General features: G+C 45.7%; 1 protein-coding gene across 2 annotated transcripts in view; it reads right to left on the reverse strand.

Moving 5' to 3' along the window:
* LOC310734966 (carbohydrate sulfotransferase 15-like) overlaps positions 1-21,458 on the reverse strand; it is a 60,140-nt gene extending 38,682 nt beyond the window's left edge. Inside the window, exon 1 of one of the 2 annotated variants that reach the window (XM_083557505.1) lies at positions 20,967-21,458. The gene's annotated coding sequence lies outside the window, so the exon portion shown is untranslated. The remainder of the gene's footprint in view (positions 1-20,966) is intronic. The other variant, XM_083557503.1, reaches the window with a different exon arrangement.
* Between the last annotated feature and the right edge of the window lie 385 nt (positions 21,459-21,843).

The following is a 21,843-nucleotide window of genomic DNA, read 5'->3' on the forward strand; positions in this document are numbered from 1 at the left end:
GAGTTCGAGTCTGGAGTTTCTTCATCATTTCTTCCTCTCTAAATGTTCTGCTTGATGTTGAACTGATGCTGAACTGTATGTTGGTGATCAGTAGATTCACCGAGCGCCGATCAGAACACGTGTAAAACAGAGCGTGCGCTCGATCCTGATTGGTGACTTGACCAGTTAAGTTATAACCAAAAAAAAATCCACAATGATTTAAAAAAAAAAGTAGTAAAAAGGAAGATATTTGGTTTTGAAATGTAGTGAAGTTCAATTAAAACTCTCCAAAATGAAAACACTTCAGTAGAATGCAGATACGCAAAAATACTAATTACATTAACTTCATTAGTTCACCACTGCCAGCTTGACCAGGTGGCGACTCACAACCTCGCAGAAGTAATAGATAGATACGGGAGAACATGGATCCCTCAGGAGGAAAAGCATTGTCTCCACAAACACACCTGATACACACACACACACACACACACACACACACACACACAGACTCACACACAGGTTAACAGTGGAAAACTCCACATTCTCCTGACCCGCCACAATATTTAAAGATCTGCGCCACCCCGGGTTTCCAAATACTCTTACAGCTGCTCTTTATTATTATAATCATCATCATCATCATCATCATCATCATCATTATTATTATTATTATTATTATTATTATTATTATTATCATTGGGATTTTATTTCCTTTCATTTGTCCTTAATTTTTATTTCAGTTCTCTGTTTTTATTTCCTTCCTTCTTTTTGTTCTTTCCTTGGCAGTACAAATGTAACTGTAATGGTAATAAAACACCTAAAAAATGTAACTGAGGGAGAGAGAGAGAGAGAGAGAGAGAGAGAGAGAGAGAGAGAGAGAGAGAGAGAGAGAAAGTGAGTTTGACTTTTTATACACCTTTATTTAAATGACACTGTTAACATTCCTTCTTAGTACATAAACCATTGATAGCATGTTTAGTAGCTGCATAGATAAATTAATTAATTAATACATAGATAGATGGATTGACAATTAAATAAATATTTGAATGGGTAAAATGAATGAATGGATCATTGTGTGAGTGTGTGAGTAAATAATGAAAACTGCACACATTAAAAACGAACACTTGGATTAAATGAGGACACACACATTTAAAACAGTTGATGATCCTGGTCCATTGTGCATCATTCAGTCCCCAAGCATGAACAAAACCATCCAGATTGTGTGTAGTGTAAAATAGATGAACTCCAGCCTGAGCCTGGCAGATATTAATGCTTTAACCATCACCTCAGGATCTACTGTACCTTCACCTCTGAGTTTCCTTTTCCTGGTGAACCAGATTACCAGCTTTGATTCTCCTGTTAGGAAGTTAATAAAGCAGAGATGTTTTCTGTCTGTACTCATGTATTTGGGCTCAAAGATAAAAAGTTCTTCATTAAAGCTTCTGCCCAGGTCTCGGACCCGTCCCTGAACACCCTGAACAGTCCTCTCAGCCTGCGGCAGTGTAAAAACAGGTGGTCTACTGACTCGTCTGTGTTACAGAGGGGACATTCCCTCTCAATGGTGGGGTCGATGTGGGCCATGTGTCTGTTCGTAGCTACCGCCCAGTTGAACGATCCTCCATTTGAGATCTGCAGTGCGTTTCTCTATCAGAGGTTTGTACAGGGGTCTCCAGCAGCCTCTGGGAGACGAGTCTGACCCAAACACTTCTGACCACTTTGATTCTTTGCAGTTGTTGAGCGTGATGTAGTGTGACACCTTAATGCAACTGATGTACCGTGCCTTCTTCGAGGTATTCTCAAAGTCCTCTGGTTGAGGGGTCCTGAAGCTCAAAAGAGAGCCTTCCCCTGGCTCTGCCTCCACTGCAGCTGAAACCTGCATCTGAGGAAAGTCATTGAGATTTCCTGCATCTTGTTTAGCTTCTCCGTGTTCTAAACTCTATCTGAAGGCAGAGGGTAGAGCTGCGAGGGTGCTCTCTATCATGAGCTTTATGAACCTTTTGGACTTGATGCCTGTCAAGCTGCACATTTCTTCTGGGCTTCTCCAGCTGGTGCCATTCCTCAGGTCTGCCATTTTTATGCATCCCACTTTTGCCATGATGATTTGCACGCTCTTGTGTTCCAGTATCTGTGCTCGGATTAGTGAAATGTTAAAAAGAGGTTAATTCTCCTTTCAGTGTCCAGAATTTAAAAAGTCCTTCTGGACTTTAAAAACTAGGGTCCAGGCTGTTAGGACAGATCTGTAAAATGGAGAATGACGTCCCTTCATTCTGTATTCCACAGTCTGGTTAAAAAAGCAGATCCACGTCATATTTAAAAACGTTCACTTTTCACAGTAGGGTGTGAGATGTGTCGGTCCGAAGCTCCTGATTCTGTTTCGAATGTCCATTAGACCCTGACCCCCCTCCTGGACAGGGAGGTAGAGTGCAGCAGCTTTTATCCAGTGCTGTCCGACCCAGAAAAAGTCTGTTAGCTTCTTCTGTAAAGCCTGAACAATGCTATTGGGGGATCCAGAACACTTGTTTTGTGTGTAGTGCTGAAGCTCCAGGTTATTTGCGACCAATATTCGACCTCTATATGAAAGTTGAGAGAGCACCATGGACCATCAAGACAACCGGTCACACATTTCCTCCACCATGCCCTTCCAGTTTTTCTGCTGCGGCCCATGTTCGGTCCCCGGTCAGGGAACCAACCCCAGCCACTTTCAGCGCCGGTCCCAAGCCCGGATAAATTGGGGACGGTTGCGTTAGAAAGGGCATCCAGTGTAAAAACATGTGCCAAATCAAACATCCGGATAATCTGCTGTGGCGCCCCCTAACGGGAGAAGCCAAAAAAAAGTTAGTCTTCTGTCAATAAATGTAAACCTAGAATCTTTAGACATTCTCTCCCCACTTGACTCCACCTGGAAGTACTGGAGGCGTCTTTCCGTGCCAGTCACCTATTAAGTAGCCTTCGCTCTTTTCCCAATTTACTTTTGCTGAATAAACTTTTTCATAGTTGATTAAAATATTCATTAAAACTGACGTCACCGTCACCTCTTATAATTACTATTACATCATCGCCATAGGCAGAGAAAGTTGATTGTGTTGAAGGTAACACAAAGTCCTTGTTTTTCTTTCAGCTGGAGAAGCAGCAGCTCAATTGCCAATAAGTACATCTGAGCTGATAGCGGGCAGCCTTGCCTGATGCCCCTGTGCACCGGGACTGGGTGGCTTAGAGAACAGTCCCACCTCTGTATTACTGTCGCTGGCTGATCCAATTATGTCACGTACAAGGAAGAGGTTGTCCATTATTGTTCTGTTTGGAACACAGTATGTTTGGTATTCATTAAGAATGGGTTTTAAAACCAGTTTTAGTCTGTTTACACTTTGCAAGAATCTTATAGTCCGTGCACAGCAGTGATACTGGTTTCCAGTTCTTAAGAAGCTCGAGATCCCTCTTTTTAGGTAATGAGGATAAAACGGCTCTTCTGCAGCTGATTGGCGGCTCGTTTTTTGTGTGGGACGTCCTGTAAACTTGAAATAAGTGATTTGCAAAAATAAAAATAAAAATTTGTTAAATCCAGAAGGAAGTCCGTCTATTCCCAGAGACCGTCCAGTGGAGAGCTGATTCACTTCCTCAGACATTTCCTCCAGTTGGATCTCTGTGTCTAGACTCCATCTCTGTGCAGTTTCATGCAGTTGAGATCGCATTCACCGGCATCAAACAGATCCGTATAAAAGTCTTTTGCAATATCCCTCTTTTTTGGTGGGTCGGATGTTAAAGCCCCATCTGGCAGTTTCAGATGCAGCATGACTTTCCTTTCTTCTTCTTTGCACTACAAGTTGAAGAAAAAAGGCGCTTATTTCTCTTAGTGAGGAGAAGCGAGCCCTGGTTAGAGCTCCTTTTGCTTGTTCATGGAACAGTGATTCCAAAACTATACTCTCTTTTCTCTTTCAGATCTCCCACTTTTCCAGAGTCTTTATTGATGAGTTTATCCTCGATTTTGGTGATTTTCTTCTCAAGGGCTTTGATGGTTGATTTGGTGGGGCTGTTTGAGAATGCAGTGTAGTTCTGACAGAACATTCAAATTTGTACTTTTTTTACTTCCCACAATTGAACAATGTCTTCATACTCCTTGTTTTGTTGCTTTCACTTTGACCAGAAAACCAGATAATTTTTTTTACAGAATGAAGCATCATGTAAAAAGAGTTTGAGATTAAAATGCCAGTAACAGCTGGTGCACTGGGACTTTTCTAAACTTATTTCTAGTGTGCAGGTGTGATGGTCAATGGATCCATGTGTACTGCCTCACTCCTGGATGTTCTGCTCTCCAAATGTCACACAAGCTGTACTTCCTGACAATATTGCTGAGTGAGGTAGTAGAAGAAGGATAAGGTTCCTCTCCATTCCTATCCAGTGTGTGATCTAATGTACAGTTCCAATCGCCCCCAAGCACCATGCACACGTCAGTAAAATTCTCCAGAGCATCTTGCAGTTTTAAAAAGGATCTCACTCTTTCTGCACAATTGTTTGGTGCATAAACATTAACGAAGAGAAAAGGAACACCCATTAATTCTACTTTAATGGCTAAAACCCTGCCTTTCGCTATCTCGTGAAGATATGGGCTTAATGCTAAGGCTATTTGAGAAAAAGATGGAGACCCACCACTGAAGTTAGATCCATGACTAAAAAACATTTTTCCCTCCAACCACATTCTCCATTCAGTTTCATTCTACTGACTGCTGTGAGTTTCTTGTACAAAATAATGTAAAGTGTTAATTTAAGATACTATCTTTTCCTATAATCTCTGTTCTTCTATAATCTTAATGTTGTCTATAAGGAAAGAGAGAAAGGGAAGATAGACGTTTAACAGACAGAACAGATAAGAGCAGGAAAAGAGATTCACCCCGTGTACCTTCACCATTTCAGAAAACTTTTTTTTACCTCTTCTTAGTTTTGTTACCATTTTTTTTATCTGAACTTTTTTCTTTTGCTCAGTTCATCAAAACTTGCTGACTTTGATTACTGATTCTAGAAAGGTATTAACATCTGGGAAAAGTTTTACCAAAAGTTTCATCTAGAAAGTGGTTGATTTCCTTAGCGGTGTAAAACTGTTCATCTCCCTGTATTGAAGTGATGTCAGACGTCTCAAAAAGACTGTCATCATCACACATCTTATCATTTCCATCTCTTAAATCAGCCAGTTCTTCCCGGGATAGAGAGGGGTGTGTTACTTCCACACCTTCACTGCTGCTGACCTCAACCCCACACTGAACATTACCACCATCAGCTCCACGGTCCACACACACCTTCACATTATCATTGCAAGGAGATACTGAGGGTCTGGGAATCTAGAAACAGTGTGTCTAAAGGACATGACATGTTTGAGTGCTTCATTTTTGCACCTAAGGGAAACTTTTTTATCCCACTCGCAATTTTCCCAAACCTTTAAAGAGTTTGAGATTGTCGGCGTTTAAAATAAACAGAATAACATTTGACATCGTAACCCTCACCAACTAATAGGGTAGTGTGAGCTCCATTCACCCACACTCCACTGCCGAACACGTGCTCCACCAAACTCCACTCCCGATCAACCGCCCCACCAAACTTCACTCCCGATCACCTGCTCCACCAAACTCCACTCCTGATCACCTGCTCCACTACACTCCACTGCCGATCACCTGCTCCACCAAACTCCACTCCTGATCACCTGCTCCACTACACTTCACTGCCAATCACCTGCTTCACCAAACTCCACTGCCGATCACCTGCTCCACTACACTCCACTGCCAATCACCTGCTCCACCAAACTCCACTCCCGATCACCTGCTCCACTACACTTCACTGTCGATCACCTGCTCTACCAAACTCCACTGCCGATCACCTGCTCCACAACACTCCACTGCCGATCACCTGCTCCACCAAACTCCACTGCCGATCACCTGCTCCACCAAACTCCACTCCCGATTAAATACTCCACTACACTCCACTGCCGATCACCTGCTCCACCAAACTCCACTGCCGATCACCTGCTCCACCAAACTCCACTGCCGATTAAATACTCCACTACACTCCACTGCCGATCACCTGCTCCACCAAACTCCACTGCCGATCACCTGCTCCACCAAACTCCACTGCCGATCACCTGCTCCACCAAACTCCACTTCCGAATAAATGCTCCACTACACTCCACTGCCGATCACCTGCTCCATGAGAAGTGCAGCAGTCAGTGAGAAGAGAACAGACCATTGATGTTGATGATGTGATGGAGAGTTCACATGCACTGCAACATTTCCTGACCCTGATTGGCTAAGACAGTGTTTCTCTGATCTTGATTGGCTGAGACAGTGTTTCTCTGATTCTGATATGCTGAGAAATGTTTTTCTGATCCTGATTGGCTATAACAATGTTTCAATGATCCTTATTGGCTGAGACAGTGTTTCTCTTTTCCTGATTTGCTGAGACAGTGTTTCTCCGATCCTGATTGGCTAAGACATTGTTTCTATGATCCTGATTGGCTAAGATAGTGTTTCTCTGATGCTGATTGGCTGAGACAATGTTTCTACTGTCCTGATTGGCTAAGACAGTGTTTCTCTGATCGTGATTGGCTGAGACATGACCGCTTCTTGTACTCTGTTAAAACAGAATTGTTCTCAATCACAAGTCTGCCTTGATCCTGATTAGCAGAGACAAGAATGTGTTCATCCTTATTGGCCAAGACCGTTTTCCTGATTCTCATTGGCTAAGACAGGATGTCTCTGATCCTGATTGGCTGAGACTAGATTGTGTTACTGACTGATCCAAACCTGATTGGCTATTTTTTGTTCATTGTTGGCTAAGATAGAATTTACATTATCGTTATTGGATGGGGCAGGATTTCTCTGATCCAGACTCTTATTGGCCAATCCTAACTGTGTGCTTTAGATCTATCTTCAATCTATTCTCTTCTGGTAAGGTAGGATTCTGACTTTTATATATCTACTTCACTCCGTTAATTCTAAAGTATTATTTGCATTGTTACCTTGTATAGCATTAATTATTCTACAGTGTCATACAGTGTAGATTCTATAGTGTTGGTCTGTGTTTATTAGTTCTTTCAGGTGATTATTCAAGGGAAGTTTTAGTCTCATATATTGTTATTTTGTGTTCTTAGACCCATCTCTTTAGTCACCTCTTACAGACACAGATTTTCTCATCCACAGAACAAAGGTCACATTGCCAGTAACCTCACATGCCAGTGTCTCAATCTCAAACAGTGGTGGTAGATAGGCTCTGGAATTGCCAGTCAAAAAAAAAAAAGCTGACTTTATCACAGTCTTAACTTCCCACTAATTCTTCAACTTTCTGGCACTCACTGAAATGGTGTTTCACACCTCTCACTTTGTCTCCACTAACCATGTCTTCTTTTGAATTCCATGCAGTTCTGGTTACCGCTTCAATCAATCTCTTCATTATTGTCATCTACTGCCCTCCAGGTCCTCTTGGAGACTTACTAGAAGATATGGACACACTCATCAGTACTTTTCCTTCTGACACCACCCCTCTGACAATTTTTGGTGACTTCAACCTCCCATCTGACAAACTTTAATCATCTTGCCTGCTGACTCTTCTGAACACCTTCTCCTTGACATTTAACAGCTACCCTCCCACACACAAGGGAGGAAATGCCCTGGACCTTGTTTCCACTCCCCCTAGCCCCTCCATTCCCCCTATCCTCCCAAACAATGACTACACTACACAGCCAGGAATCCACTACTCCTTTGTAGTCAAGGAAAAGGACCTGGTTATACCAGGTAACTTAGAAAGGGGCCAAATCTGCCCCCTGCAGACTCTCACTCTCACTTGTGTCCCACAAGGTTCAGTACTTGGTCCCCTCCTTTTCTCCCTCTATACCCACTCTTTTGATGAAGTAATATTCTCACACAGGTTTTTTTACCACTGCTATGCTAATGACACTCAACTCATCTTCTCCTTTACTCCCTCAGATACTATGGCTTCTGCTCAGATCTCGGCATGTTTTTTGTGGATGGGTGCTCATCAGCTAAAACTCAACCCCAACAAAACCGAACTGCAGGTCATCCCAGGTGATTCATCTCAGAATAACTCTTCATAACTCTCTGCTCCCCCCTTCAGCCACTGCTCGCAACCTTGGGGTAACTATGGAAAATCAACCGTCCTTCCCCTCACATATTGCTAATGTGGCTCATTCTTGTTGATTCCTTCTCTACAACATTTAAAGGATTCAACCATTTTTTTCCATACAGGCTGCTCAGGTGTGTGTTTAGTTTTTTGTCATTTTGACACTGGACTACTGCAACTCTCTGCTGACAGGTCTTCCTCTGAACGCTATTCATCAACTGCAAATTATCCAAGACACAGCTGCGCAACTTGTGTTCAACCCGCCTTAACAACTCAAAACACTTAAGCCTCTTACCTAACAGACCTTATCACTCCTCGAACTGCACCACGCTGCCTGAGATCCTCCAGCACTGCTCAGCTGGTAACACCTTCTCTCAGGGGAAGAGATAAGTGTCAGGGATCCACCTGCCATGCCCCCGCCTCTTGGCGGCTGTCATGCCGCTGCTATCTCTGCTGCTCCTGCCTTTGATTCCAAACACCCGGAACTCGTTAACTACTGACCTATTTAAGCGCCCCCGGTCATTGGTTCTTCTACCGATCTTGTGTATCCTCGACCGCCAGCATTCCCCACTGGTTCCTCCTTGGATTGCTTCCGGTCCGTGGATAATCTCCACTCAGTGAATTCTCTTTTCCGTGGATTATCTCCCTTCCGTGGACTATCTCCGTTCCGTGGATTATCTCCGCTCCGTGGATCATCCCGGACCAAACCTGCACGTCGGTTCGTAACTCTCTGACTTCTGTGTATGTGTGTGTAAGGCACTCTATAAACTATGATTGAGTTACTTCCTCATCAGACTCGTGGTCCATATCGTGACAGTAAGTATACTTCAGGGCTCTTCTCTGTCCTGGCACAGAAATGGTGGAATGAACTTCCCCTAAATGTCTGAACAGCGGAGTCCCTGACTAACTTCAAGCAATAGGTGAAAACCTTCTTCTTCCTGAAACACCTTAATTAGCACTTTCCAAGTTTTCTTTGTTAAAAAAAATTTATTTTAAGATTGTAATCTAGTGTACCAGTGAAGATTTATTCATTGATAGAGACTCCAAGCACTTTTTTGCGTCGCTCTGGACATGGACGTCTGCTAAATGCCACAAATGTAAAAAAGACAGGACTGCTTTGTATATTATTGGCTAAGACAGTGACGTGTTTGTCAGGGATCCACCAGCCACGCCTTCTCCTAACCCTCATATCCACCCTAGCAGCTCACCTGATTACTAATCATCACCACCTGGGTCACATCAGTCACCACCATATATAAACCCCAGTCGTTCACAGTCTCACCGTCCGTTCTACAGCTTAGGCCTACGAACATTGTGGACTCTCTCACCCTTTGTGTTTACATCACGCTTCATGTGTGTTGGACGTTTCTTTTGTTTTCTGTATTTCTTTTGTGTTTTAGTTCATGCCTGCGTGTTGTTCTGCTTTGCTCTTTCATTTCTTGAGTGACTTAAGTAAACACGTTTCTTGTACATTCAACCTCCGGTTTCCTGCGAGTTCTTGTGCCTGACAGAAGAACGGACCTTTAACAAAACCGAAGGGCAACAGGGAAAGGAGCTAAACCGCGTTACCTTGGTATGGAGGATCAGCCCGCAGCCGCGGCTGCGGATTTGGTTGACCGACCCGCGGTCGCGATTCCTCCCCGTTCAGCTTTCGGCAGCCCGGTTGCGCTCCCGGCTTCTTTTTCCGGAAACACGGCTGAGTGCCAGGGCTTCCTGCTTCAGGTATCCCTGTATATCAAGATGCAACCCCAGAACTTTCCCAGCGAACGAGCTAAGGTCGCGTTTTTGATATCCCTTCTCTCCGGAAGAGCGCTCGCGTGGGCGAGAGCGCTCTGGAGCGCAGCGAGCCCGGCGCTGACGTCATTTGCCGCTTTCACTGGGCATTTCGCCGAGGTCTTTAGCACCGCCCCTGGGGATACCTCAACGGCAGATCAGCTGCTGAACATCCAGCAGGGAACTGACAGCGTTTCGGGTTACAGCCTCCGCTTCCGTACTCTGGCGGCATCTGCTGGCTGGAACGAGAAGGCGCTGCTGGCTGTGTATCGCAGGGGGTTAAACCAAGAGCTCCGGCTGGCAATGGCCACCTTTGATGACACCCTAGGACTAGAGGCGTTTCTTCAGAGATCTATCCGCGTTTCTCAACACCTGACTGCTGGCCGGTTTCCCCTGCACGACCCAGCGCCCGCCATGGCGGCATCAGCAGCTCCATTGCCGGAACCCATGCAACTCGGCTCACAGCGACTATCTCAGCAGGAAAGGGAGCGCCGACGGGCGACTCAGGCCTGCCTCTACTGTGGAGAAGGAGGACATCGCGTGGCCCAATGCCCAGTTAGACCTCCCCGTCGGACGGTGAGTAGTGTCACTCTTACTTCTGACATTACTCATTTGTCCACACTCCAGGTCACCTTAAAAACCCCCGCTCACTCTTTATCTGTCATTTCTCTGGTCGACTCAGGATCAGCGGGAAACTTCATCTCACAGGCGTGTCTAGAACGCCTCCAGCTACGCCGGCAGTGGGGATCTCAGGAACTAACCGTGCAGACTATCCAGGGACGTCCTTTAGGACGGGGTAAGGTGAAGCACTGCACGCCCCCTATCACCCTCCAGGTCGGAGTGTTACATCACGAGGAAATCCAGCTTCTCGTACTGGAGGATTTGACAGTGGACGTGATCCTAGGTCGTCCCTGGTTAGCCAAACACTCCCCTACTTGTTCCTGGGACCCGTGTGACATCTTGGAGTGGAGCCCCACCTGCCGGCAGACATGCTTACATCCACTCCCGACTCCACATCGGACCACCTTGACCTTGGCAGCAACTCGAGTTGAAGGAGCAAAACAACCCTCTCAGGTGGAAGTCCCCCAGGTCTACCATGCTTTCTCGGACGTCTTCAGCGAGGAGGCTGCTACCAGGTTACCCCCACACCGGCCATGGGACTGTGCCATTGAACTGAAGCCCGAAGCTAAGCTACCGAAGGGACGGATATACCCCTTGGCAGCCCCGGAACACCAAGCGATGGAGGGTTATATCCAGCAGGCCCTCCGTCAGGGTTTCATTACACAGTCAACCTCTCCGGCGGCTTCCAGTTTCTTTTTTGTGGCCAAGAAGGATGGAGGTTTGCGGCCGTGCATCGACTACAGGGGCTTGAACGCACAGATCTCCCCGCTTCCGTATCCGCTCCCCCTGGTCCCGGCAGCCTTGGAGGAACTACGGGAGGCTCGCGTTTTCACCAAACTAGACCTCCGAAGTGCCTACAACCTGGTGCGCATCCGAGAGGGGGACGAATGGAAGACGGCCTTCATCACTCCCTCAGGCCATTACGAGTACAGGGTCATGCCGTACGGGCTCTCCATTGCTCCAGCCGTCTTTCAGACCTTCATGAACGAGGTTTTCCGTCCTTTTCTCCATCGGTTCGTGATCGTTTACATCGACGACATCCTGATCTACTCACGTACGCTACAAGAACACCATCAACACGTCACCCAAGTCCTAGAACGGCTGCGAGAACACCGACTGTACCTCAACCTCTCCAAGTGTGAGTTTCACCATTCGGAGACGCAGTTCCTAGGTTACGTCATCGACGCAGCAGGCATCAGGATGGATGAGAGAAAAGTGATGGCCGTACGAGATTGGCCAGCCCCCACCACGATCAAGGAGCTCCAAAGGTTTCTAGGGTTCGCTAACTTCTACCGCCGGTTCATAGGAGGTTTCAGCCTGGTTACCGCCCCGCTCACATCACTATTGCGTGGTAAGGCCAAGGTACTTTCCTGGACCCCGGAGGCACAGAAGGCTTTCGGGGAACTACGCAAGAGGTTCTGTACCGCCCCAGTTCTTCGTCACCCTGACCCTCAGCTCCCATTAGTCGTCGAGGTGGATGCATCCTCCACGGGAGTAGGGGCCGCCCTCTCCCAGCGTTCAGGGAACCCCCCGCGGCTCCATCCCTGTGCTTACTACTCAAAGAAGTTATCCTCCGCTGAACAGAACTACGACATAGGTAACCGGGAACTCCTGGCCATCAAGCTGGCCCTGGAAGAGTGGAGACACTGGCTGGTGGGGGCCGCTCATCCTTTCATAGTCATCACCGACCACAAGAATCTCCAGTACCTCCGCGAGGCCAAGCGTCTAAACCCCCGTCAGGCGCGTTGGGCTCTCTTCTTCACCAGGTTCAACTTTAGCATCACATATCGGCCAGGGTCAAAGAACGGCAAGGCTGATTCGCTCTCCAGGGTCTATGGGCCTGAAGAACCCGTCGAGTCAGGACCGATCTTGCCTCCCACGCTCATTTTGAGTCCCATTGTGTGGGACATGGACGGGGATATTCGCGCGGCCACACGGAGGGAACCCGCGCCCCCTGGTTGCCCCGGAAACCGAACCTATGTGCCACAAGAATGCCGACAGACCCTGCTCAGGTCTGTTCACGAAAACCCAGGCTCGGGGCACCCGGGTCGGAAACAAACCCTACGTCTGGTTCAGGGACGTTACTGGTGGCCCAGGATGAGCAATACGGTGGCGGAGTTCGTCCGGGGCTGCAACACCTGCGCCATGTCAAAGACCCCCTGGCATCTGCCAGTGGGTAAACTCATCCCCCTGCCTATTCCACAACGACCATGGTCACACATCGGCGTGGACTTCGTCACTGACCTTCCTCGCTCGGGGGGTTATACATGCATCCTAGTGGTCGTCGATCGGTTCTCTAAAGCCTGCCGCTTTGTTCCCCTACAAGGCCTCCCCACAGCCCTGGATACGGCAGAAGCCCTCTTCCATCACGTCTTCCGCAACTTTGGCCTTCCGGAGGAAGTGGTGTCTGACCGAGGTCCCCAATTCACCTCACATGTCTGGAGAGCATTCTTTCGGCTACTGGGGATCGCGGTCAACCTGTCATCTGGGTATCACCCCCAGTCGAATGGCCAAACCGAACGGAGGATCCAAGACCTGGGAAGGTACCTACGGTCATACTGCCACCAGGATCAGGAGGAGTGGAGTCGGTTCTTGCCCTGGGCGGAGTACGCCCAGAATTCATTGCGCCAGGATACAACAGGACTCACGCCTTTTCAGTGTGTGTTAGGGTTTCAGCCCCCGCTGTTTCCTTGGACCGACGAGCCCGCCAATGTACCTGCAGTGGACCACTGGTTCCGGGAGAGTGTTAGGACGTGGGAGGCTGCACACACCCAACTGCGCCGGACAACCAGAGAAACCCAGCGTCATGCTGACGCACGCAGAAGGGAGGCCCCCCAGTACAGGCCCGGAGACTGGGTCTGGCTGTCCACTCGGGATCTGCGACTGCGGCTTCCTTGCAGGAAGCTGAGCCCCCGGTTCATCGGGCCATTTCAGATCGAGAGGCAGGTCAACGAGGCAGCTTACCGGCTAGTACTCCCACCGCGGTACCGGATTCACCCCACCTTTCATGTGTCGCTCCTCAAACCTTACACCCCCGTGGACACACTGCGACCCAGGGAAATTGCACCCCCGCCACCGGAGGTGTTGGAGCAGCCCTCGGTCTACTCGGTGAGAGAGATACTGAACTCACGGCGTCGGGGCAGCAGCCTGGAGTATCTCGTGGACTGGGAGGGTTACGGCCCCGAGGAACGGTCGTGGGTGGCGCGGCGGGACGTACTGGACCCTGCGCTCCTGGAGGAGTACCACGCCGCTCATCCGTTGCGTCCTGCCCCCCGGGGTCGGGGTCGGCCGCGGCGCAGGGTCAGGGCTTCAGGAGCCGCCTCTGGGGGAGGGGGTACTGTCAGGGATCCACCAGCCACGCCTTCTCCTAACCCTCATATCCACCCTAGCAGCTCACCTGATTACTAATCATCACCACCTGGGTCACATCAGTCACCACCATATATAAACCCCAGTCGTTCACAGTCTCACCGTCCGTTCTACAGCTTAGGCCTACGAACATTGTGGACTCTCTCACCCTTTGTGTTTACATCACGCTTCATGTGTGTTGGACGTTTCTTTTGTTTTCTGTATTTCTTTTGTGTTTTAGTTCATGCCTGCGTGTTGTTCTGCTTTGCTCTTTCATTTCTTGAGTGACTTAAGTAAACACGTTTCTTGTACATTCAACCTCCGGTTTCCTGCGAGTTCTTGTGCCTGACAGTGTTAATCCTTATCGGCCGAGACAGTTTACCTGATTCTCATTGGCCGAGACAGAATGTGCATTAATCCTTATTGGCTGAGACAGGATTTCTCTAACTCTTATCGACTGAGAAAAGACAGCTTTGATTCTTGTTATTTCTAATTGTCTGAGAAAGAATTTCTATGGTTCTTTTTGGTTATGAGATTTTTCCCTATTGACATTAATCCTATATAATCCTTATTGACCATTTTTAATTGACAAGTCTTCTTCTTCTTCTTCCTCTTTTTCTTCTTCTTTCGGCTTCTCCCATAAGGGGTCGCCACAGCGGATCATCAGTCTCCACAACCTATCTGCCTCTGTCACACCAACTACCTGCATGTCTTCCTTCACCACATCCATGAACCTCCTCCTTGGCCTTCCTCTTTTCTTTCTTCCTGGTAGCTTTATCCTCAGCATTCTCCTACTGATATACCCCATGTCCCTCCTCTGCACATGTCCAAACCATCTCAATCTCGCCTCCATCGCCAAAACGTCCTACATGCGCTGTCCCTCTAATAAACTCATTTCTAATCCTGTCCATCCTCGTCACTCCCAACGAAAACCTCATCTTCAACTCTGCTACCTCCAGCTCCACCTCCTGTCTTTTACTCAATGCCACTGTCTCTAAACCATACAACATCTCAGGTCTCAGGTTGCACAGTCCTATAAACTTTCCCTTTCACTCTCACAGATACTCCTCTATCACAAATCACTCCTGCTATTACTCTTCTCCACCCACTCCACCCTGCCTGCACTCTTTTCTTCACTTCTCTAACACACTCTCCATTACTTTGCACTGTTGACCAAAGGTACCTGGACTCCTCCACCTTCTCCACCTCTTCTCCTTACAACCGCACCCCTCCACTGCCCCCCCTCTCATTCACACACATGTACTCTGTCTTACTCCTACTGACTTTCATTCCCCTTCTCTCCAGCATGTACCTCCAACTCTCCAGGCTCTTCTCCACCTGCTTCCCTTCTCTCACCACAAATTACAATATAATCTGCAAACATCATAGTCTACGGAGACTCCTGTCTGACCTCGTCCTTCGACCTCGTCCTTCAACCTGTCCATTACCATTGCAAACAGAAAAGGGCTCAGAGCCGATCCCTGATGCAGTCCGATCTTTACCTTGAACCAGTCTGTTGGTCCTACTTCACACTTCACTGCTGTCACAGTGTCCTCATACATGTCCTGCACCACCCTCACATACATCTCTGACACACCAGACTTCCTCATACAATACCACAACTCCTCTCTCCACCCTGTCGTACGCTTTCTCTAAATCCACAAACACACAATGCAACTCCTTCTGACCTTTTCTATACTTCTTTATCAACATTCTCAAAGCAAATAAGGTGTCTGTGGTGCTCTTCCTCGGCATGAAACCATACTGTTGCTCACAGATGTTCACCTTTTCTCTCAGCCTGGCTTCCACTACTCTTTCCCATAACTTCATGGTGTGACTGATCAACTTTATTCCCCTGTAGTTACTGCAGGTCTGCACATCTCCCTTATTTTTAAAGATCAGTACCAGCACACTCCTTCTCCATTCCTCAGGCATCTTCTTACCTTCCAAAATCTTGTTAAACAATCTGGTTAAAAACTCCACTGCATCTCTCCTAAACATCTCCATGCTTCTACCGGTATGTCATTTGGTCCAACTGACTTTACACTCTTCATCCTCTTAATCGCTGCTCTCACTTCCTGCTTACTAATCCTATCCACTTACATTTACATTTGCAGCATTTAGCAGACGCTCTTATCCAGAGCGATTTACAAAAGTGCTTTGAGTCTCTATCAGTGAATAAATCTACACTGGTACGCAAGATTACAAACTTAATATAACACTTAATATAAACATAAAAATATTAAATATAATATAAATATAAATCCACTTTCTGCTTCAGCATCTCCACACCATCCAACCTTCTCTCTCTCTCTCTCTCTCTCTCTCGTTTTCCTCCTTCATCAGCTGCTCCAAATCCTCCCTCCATCTTCACAACACACTCTCTTCACTAGTCAACACATTTCCATCTCCATCCTTTATTGCTCTCACTTGCAGCACATTATTCCCAGCTCGGTTCCTCTGCCTGGCCAATCGCTACAAATCCTTTTCTCCTTCCTTAGTGTCCAACTTCTCCTACAGCTCCTCATATGCCTTTTCCTTGGCTTTCACCACATCCCTCTTCACCTGCTGCTGCATCTACTTGTAAATTTTTATTGACAAGTGTTTCTCTAATGATAATTGGCTGAGAAAATAAATATTTGATCCTGATTAGGTCAGGAAACTGTTTATCCTAATTGAACAAGACATGACTGTCCTCAACCTGAATGGCTAAAACATGACTTGATCCTGATTGGCTGAGGTATGACTGCCTTAATCATGACTGGATGAGACATTATTGCTTTTATTCTGATTGGCTTAGACATGACCATCTTGATCCTGATTGGCCAAAGAAGTGTTGCCTTGATCCTGATTGGCTGAAACAGTAAAGTGTTATTGGCCAAGATACAGAGGAGAACATCTCAGCACTTGTGTTAACTTTAACTTCAACCTCTGTTTAAAAATAAACAGAAGTTGCAGAAAGCCAAGCTGAAGACGCGAGTCTGAGAGCAGTGATCGTCCTTCTGCCCTCATCAACTCATCATTACTGTGACAGCTGTGAAGTTCACACACCCCAGCAGAGTCCAAAGATGGTAAGTCTGAGCTCTTTCTCCAAGTAAGGAAGAAACATCCTTCTCATCATTGACAGAAAGAACTCCAGGGGGTCACGTGGCCTGAAGTCAGAGCTGAAAAAGCTGGACATCAGTGGTGCAGTTCAGTTGTGTATCACTTCCTTCACATTGCGTGTGTGTGTGTGTGTGTGTGTGTGTGTGTGTGTGTGTGTGTGTGTGTGTGTGTGTGTGTGTGTGTGTGTGTGTGTATTTGAGCTGATGTGTTGAGTGTTTAATATGGAAATCTCCAAATTTCCCTCCTGTTCCCCCATGTGACCTTCTCGCTTCTCCACTTCAGCTGCCACGACACACTTCAATCAATAAAGTGTAAATAAATTTATGGGTAATGAAAAAGCAAACACACACACACACACACACACACACACACACAGAGTAAAAGATTAAGGAGTCATGGACAAGTCAAGGCTTTTTGCTCTTGCGGTCTCTTCCTGTAAAGCCGCAGGAAAGTCTGGCTCTGGCTCCTGTGGTGATAATCACCATGTTCTATACAGGAACCAAAGAGATCATCACTGCCTGCTTTGGGACTTGTGCCGTCTCACACACACTCCTTATAGCTACACCTCACACACACACACACACACACACACACACACACACACATATACTCCCAACATACACTCCTCACAGCTGCATCTCACACACACACACACACACACCTAACACACACACACACACACACTCTTTACATACACCCCTCACACACACACTTTTCACATACACCTCACACACACACACTCCTCATATAACCCCTCACATACACACCTTATTCACATACACACCTTATACACACACTCCTCACATACCTCCCTCACACACACACACACACACACTCTTCACATACCCCCTCACATACAAACCTCACACACACACTTCTTGCATACCCCCCCTCAAATACACACCTCACACACACAGTCCTCACACACACACTCTTCACATACCCCCTCACACACACCTTGCACTCCTTGCAAACACCTAAATACAAAAAGACTGGGTTGATACACACTCTCACTCACTCACTCACTCACACCCACACACACACACACACACACACACACACTCACACACACACACACACACACACACACATATCTGCTGCTAAAATGTTTAGCTACACAGATGTTGCTGTGGCCAAAGCAAGCAACTGTAGTAGCTACACTTACTGGCCAAAAGTATTGGGACACTTGATTTCTCCACCCATATGTGGTTCTCCATCCTGCACTCTGAGGCACACAGTTGTACAGGACGTCTTTGGATGCAGGAGCATGAAATGTTCCTTTCATTTGATCTACGAGACCGAAACCTGTTCCAGTTTAACATTTGTGCACAAAGCCAGCTCCATGAAGATACATTATTTAGAGTGGAAGATCTCCTGCTGTAGAGATCCAACCCTTTTGAACATAAAGGAATGTGTATGCTGACTGCATCCCAGACCTCCTCACCGTCTCACCTACATCACTACCTGACTTTACTAACACCATTGTGTCTGAATGAACCTCCAAAAAATCCCTAGAAAATCTAATGGAAGATCTTCCTAGAAAAGTGGAGGTTATTAAAACAGCAAATGGAGACACATTGTGGAATGGGATATTCAAAAATAACGTGGTTTTTTTTTGGTCAGGTCTCCACAAGCTTTTGTCTATAGAGTGCATCTGAAATTATGGATGGTTACTTACCATGATAACAGCTTTGGAGTGTAATTCATGTGAACAGTTTTGCGCTCGAGTCTCAATCAGTGAGGAACAAAATAGAGCTGATGATAAAACTATAATAAATTTCCAGGTTGCACAATTGTGCTTTTTGACTCTACTTTTCTGGCTTCCACTTTTAGTTATAGTGAGTGTTCCTGGAGTCCCCACTTTGACTGAACAGTATTGCTAATAGTGAACAGCAGACAACCTTAATGAAACAATGATGGATAATGTCTGAGGTTGAGGATGTGGATGGAGTCTGGATCCTCCCAAGGTTTCTTATAACTCAGAGAGGTTTTTCCCCTCAACACCATCCCGTCTGTCGTGATCATTAGGAATACACTGATTCGTTTAAAATGAACATAAACAGGACCTCGGTCCTCATACTTCCTCACCACAACTTAATACTACCACTAGTTCTATCAATACTGCACCGGTATCTCCAGCTCGAGTTTGTGTCCACGTTGGTCTCCTCAGGTACTGGCAAACACTAAGGAGGTGAAAGGTGAAATTGCGTCCAGGTGTGAACAAGTGTGTGAACGGTCTCACATCCAGTGTGTATTCCCATAACTGTTACCATGGCAACTAAACTATAGGTTTTAGGGCTGTAGCTATCGAATTATTTTAGTAATCGAGAATTCGAATTCGAATTATTCCACCGATTCATCGAGTCATTTAATAAGTACCTTTTCTTTATTAAAGAGCAAAACTAAATATACAAGAGAAAATACTGTTCGAATGAACAAGTCATTTTTCCTTTTTAAAAAAAATTACATTTTTATTGCTGAAATTGCAATCTGTAAAAACTAAACCCTCTCAGTGCATTTAAATGCCATATTACATCAACATGCAAATTCAAATATCTTAATAAAAAAATCACAAATAAAATATAAAAATCAGTTGCAAATTACTTTAAAAAAAAAAAGTAAATGCACTGTACAGTGTTTTCTTTATGTTTTAGTTTCAAAATGTTCCCAAACTTTTAAAACTTTCTGTTATGTTCTTTGGAGTAAATCTTCTGAATGCTTTCTCTCCATTCCTCCATTTTTCATTCTGCATTCTGCATCTTCTGTGTCCAGGGGTCTCAGTTATAAACATGGCACACGCACAAAACGAGACTGAAAACGTGTGTACACCACTTTCAACGCAAAGGTTGTGATTTCTTTAAAACAAACTCGATGGGAGAAAGTGCGCACCTGTAAGTAAACTCAGCGCCCGGCATACTGGACCATTTAGATAGCACGCTAAATGGTCCTGAGTTTAGTGGGTGTTGCATCAGTAATAATAATCCGTGGGGAAACGAGGTGCTCCATATGTAGTTAAATTAAGTAAACGAAGCATTGAGGCAAATAAGTTGTTTTTTTGTATTAGAATCACTCGAGTTACTCAAAGTTCAGTTCCAACTCTAATGAATTCTTACTAATGAAATGAATTTACAATCCTACACTTATCACCATCATTATCATAGATAATAATCCTGGTGTAGATGATTTACACACACACACACTGTATATATAAATACCATATCTATTTGATTAAAAATAAATTTTCCCTACATTCTGAAGCTGAAGGAGTGTGTTCACAGTCTTGGGGAAGATTTAACTAATTTTTGTAAAAATTATTTTATAATAATATTTATTTAAATAAAGAAATATGAAAATATATGACAACCTATGAGAGTATAAAATAACGACTACAAAATGATTAATTGTGCAGCTCTTGTTAGTTAGAGAACACACACACACACACACACACACATATACACACACACACACACACACACACACACACACACACACACACACACACACACATACACACATACACACACGTTATTAAAAGTGCAGGAAAGGAAAACTTCCTGGATCATGGAGCTGGAAAGGGAGTGTGTTGACAGTCTTAGGGTGGATTTCATATTTTTTTTATAAAGAAATAATATAAAAAAAAAATCCCTGAATAATATACATATAACATTTTATTATAAAATATTATACATATATTTTTCATTTCTATATAATATATTTATAATTTAACAAATATTTAAGTCTAAAAGTATACAACTAAAACCAGTAGATTATAAAAGAATAACTAAAGAATTGTGATTTTTTTTTTTTTATGAGCCCGAGTTATAGAACACACACACACACACACACACACACACACACACACACACACACACACACACACATAGCGAAGACGAATAAAAATGGAAGAGAAAAAATAAAACGTCTATTACACACACACATACACACGCACGCACACACACACACACACACACACACACACACACACACACACACACACACACACACACACACACACACACACTTACCTTGAGCTGAATGTGCTTCAATGTCCAAACCGGAGCCGGTTAATCCAAAAACTTCCCATTGACTGACTGTGTGCGTGTGCGTGCGTCTGTGCGCCTGTGCGCGCGTATGCGCGAGCGTTCCCGGTCTTTGTGACTCAGTTGTCGCTCATACACTCACTCACACACACACACACACACACACACTCTCAGCCCGGTCGGTAAAACCCCTGCACATCCGACACCGCAGTCCGGTTCCGGTGGAAGTTATATCCCCCCGGCAGTGTGAAATCCTTCCCGCGGGCTAGACGGCGCGGCGGTCCCGGTGAGCACGCGCTGCTCCGCGCTCCGAAACCGCTCGCGTGCGCGCGCCGGTCCTCACGACTTCCTTCCTTCCGCTGATACACGAGAGAGAAAAGAAAACCACTGTAACGGAGCCCTAACATAAGCACCCGAGATAACGGTTTGGAAACCTGGAGACACCCTGTCCATACACACACACACACACACACACACACTTGTTTTTATGCTTTAGGTGGGGGGGGATTCCTGTCAGATTGCTACACATTAAGGGCCAACCTTTCCTATGATCCTACAAACCTTAAAAAAAAATATTTTGATAAATAAAATATCTGTTGAAAAACTGTCCCATCAAACGACAAATATTTTGCTATAAAATTTCAAACAAGACACAGTGGTTCCTTGTGGGGACATTTCAGGTCTTGAGTATTTCTGGGGTCTGCCAAAGACACAATCGTTTTTTAGTCATTGTGGGAATCCAATCTAAACACACTTAAATAGGGAAATGAACACGTCACCACGGTAATCGAGGTCATCCCTAAGCACCTGAGATACCTGTTTGGAAACCTGTGGATAACTGGCATTCGACCTGGAGTCCACG

Source organism: Silurus aristotelis, assembly GCF_946808225.1.
Source record: "Silurus aristotelis genome assembly, chromosome: 12".
Classification (NCBI taxonomy): domain Eukaryota; kingdom Metazoa; phylum Chordata; class Actinopteri; order Siluriformes; family Siluridae; genus Silurus; species Silurus aristotelis.